This window comes from Phalaenopsis equestris, unplaced genomic scaffold, assembly GCF_001263595.1.
Source record: "Phalaenopsis equestris unplaced genomic scaffold, ASM126359v1 Scaffold000517, whole genome shotgun sequence".
In the NCBI taxonomy this organism is placed as follows: domain Eukaryota; kingdom Viridiplantae; phylum Streptophyta; class Magnoliopsida; order Asparagales; family Orchidaceae; genus Phalaenopsis; species Phalaenopsis equestris.
In genome coordinates, this window is record NW_018164957.1 from 410576 (window position 1) to 413893 (window position 3318).

Below are 3318 nucleotides of genomic sequence, written 5' to 3' on the forward strand. Positions count from 1 at the left end.
ATATATATATATTAATTTAAATAAAATCTTTGTCAAAAAAAAAACTTATGGAGACCTTATCTTGTCTCATTTTTTTTCTGATAAAAAATAGAAACTTAAAAAATTTATCAATTAAATAATAAAAAAAGGGTTATGTCCATTTATCTTCAACGGCCAACCTAACCCAATTATGGTTACATCTTTCATACAAAAATTATTTAAGATTCAAACCTATGTGCATAAGTGTTTATTTTTCGCGGCATTTACATACATACCAACTAATTGATACGTATTTACGTATATAGAATCTGAACTTTATATGTTTACTTGGATACCACCTAAATCTTTCGTATCACATAAAAAATATAACAACTTTATAAAATGAAGTACAACTTTTCGTGCCTAGATATTGTGACATATATATAAAAGTTAAAGTTTAGATATTAGGTACGCAAATACATACAAATTGAGTGGTGTGTGTATGTAAATCTACCTTATTTTTAATTTTAATTTCAATATTATTTATTGCATATGTTATGATTATAAATTTGAGCAAATATTACTTATTTTCTTAATAAAACGTTAAAATTATAATTAATTAGTTTATTTTCAAAGTTTGTACATTTTAATTTTTCTATAATCAAACCGAAATGGCCTTAAAATAAGTTTAATCTGAACAATAATTAGATTAGTTCTATTTTTAAAATGTGAAAATCAAAACTATTTAATTAAGCTAATCTATAAATCAAAGAACGAGAATATAATATACACATCCCTAGTTTTAGGTATTATTGAGAGAGAGAGAGAATAAGGAAGAAAGAAAGAGTAGAGCAAGCCGAAAGTTTGGGCCTACGCAGGGTCCATTATTCATCTTTTGACCTCCTATTTATAAGAGTCGAATTGTACAATTATAAAAAAGAGAGAATGGTTACCGAAACCTCTCTAAATGCAATTAATGTGTTAATTTAATGTTATATTTGTGTTACAACTTGCATATAATACAATGGTTGTCAATTGGTCGACGTGTTTGAGTTTGGTCGATCGAGACGATTGTTCGGCGCAGGACGCTCCCGCCAACGTAAAAACGGTCGTTCGACTAGTTGTGACCGACTGACCCTACGAGAAGCTTGGGCGGCTGGAACCGTAAGCGGAGTCTGCCGACTTGATTCTCCAACCTTGCATATCGGTCGACTCAAACGAGCAGTCGGTCCTTAAATGAGATTGTTTGAACTGTGCTCTTTGGTTTGAGTACTTAGTAGTTCAGTCATCATCCTCAGTTGTTTGATCCCTTTGAGATTTATGCTGGCAGTTTCGGTGCATACAAATAATAATTTTATGCTACAACACATTCTAAGTAATATTTCTACAAGAATTTCATGTGATCAAGCACGAACATCAAAGTATTTAGATGAGATAATTTTTAGTTAAATTCAAGATCATTTGAGCCTCAATTTTATCAAATTTACAACCAAATTGAATATCTCAATAATTTGAACTAATAATACTTGAGTCTAAATGAGCCTAAATTAAGTACTTAAAGTATAATTGAAAGCTTTAAAGTATAAATTAAAAGGCCAAATAATATTTGGAGTACTTTATAATATTTAAAGTACTTCAATATTGAAAACATTATTTATATGAAGATCACAAACCACTCCATGTAACGTATTTATATATCTAACACCTAAAATTCAATTTTTGCATTTATGCCACCTTACATGGGCATGAAAATGTGTTCTGTTGTGAAATTAGCGGAATAAAAACAGGAATCGACACAAATCAGAAGAACACAGAGATTTAACGAGGTTCGGCAAAGAATTGCCTACGTCCTCGGGAGCGAGCGGTGGTTTCACTATCTCAGAGAAGTTACATACCCATAGGGTTACACATCTATTTATAGATAAAACCCACAGATAATTACAATCACGCCCTCGCTCCTCCCAACCCCCTTTATTCCAAGAGACACTCCTTTTCACCAGGAGACACACCTCTTCAAAAGAAACTCCAACTCCCTAGATATGCATAATATCTAACAATTCTCCACCTTGGCGAATATCCAACACCTTAGGAGATATGCATCACCCGGTATATGCGCCTACCAAACAAATCTCCACCTTAGTGAATATTCAGCCCCTTTAGAAGAAAATCTCCACCTTGCGAATATCCAATCCTTTAGAAGAAAAAATCTCCACCTTGCGAATATCCTGCCCCTTAGGAGAAAAAAAATATCTCATGGAGTCTCTTTATACCAAAGTGGGTTGGGCAACCAAACCATCTTCAAAGTGTTGCATTTTCACCATATGATTCAACAGAGCGATCTCCACCTGCAACTGTACTCCCTATCAGTTTATAGATGTTACCTACAGTGATCTTTCCTTTCATCACAGTCAGTGCACCCTTAACAATTTCGATGGTTTCCCTATCCTCATCTGCCTTAGGAATGAAACCATTTCTGTGTAGAGTGCCCAAGGAAATCAAATTCTTTTTCAACTCTGGAACATACCTGACATCACATAATGCAGTATCATCATAATCATACATCTTAATTCTGACTTTACCAATACCAGCAATATTGCAAAGTCTATTATCACCCAAATAGACTGAACCGGAATCAGATAACCTGTATGAAGTGAACCACTCCCTGTTAGGTGTCATGTGATAAGAACATCCTGAATCAAGAATCCATCCATCCTTTAACTGAGTTGTTGTAACTGAAAGCGCATCACCATCACTGTAATCTGTAATATCACTCTGCACCATATTCACAGACCTGGAAGATACATCACGAGTCTTCTTCTTGAGCATTGGACAATCTCTCTTCATATGTCCCTGTTCCTTGCACTTAAAGCAACGAATCTTCTTGCCTTTAGGCTTTGACCTGGAACTTTGCCTTCCAGAATTCTCCTTCTCCTCCTTACTTTCACGATCCTGATTACCCTTGGCATATAAACAATTACCATGAGAGCTTTCCTCTGCATTCTGCTTCCGCTGGTTGTGAGCCAACAATGCTGCAGTAATCTCATCAATTTTAATTGTTTCTTTCCCATATGTAAGAGTAGTCACCAGATGTTCATAAGAAGTAGGCAATGAACACAAAAGAATCATTGCTCGGTCTTCATCCTCAATATTCACATCTAGACGTGCCAGATCCGTGATTATTTGATTGAAGACATTCAAGTGCTGAACCAAATCAGTGTCTGCCTGCATCTTCAGCCCATACAACCTTTGCTTAAGATACAATTTATTCGTCAAAGATTTGGACATAAACTGAGATTCCAATTTCTTCCATACTTCTCCTGGAGATTTCAGATTCATAACATGATACATAATCTCATCTGC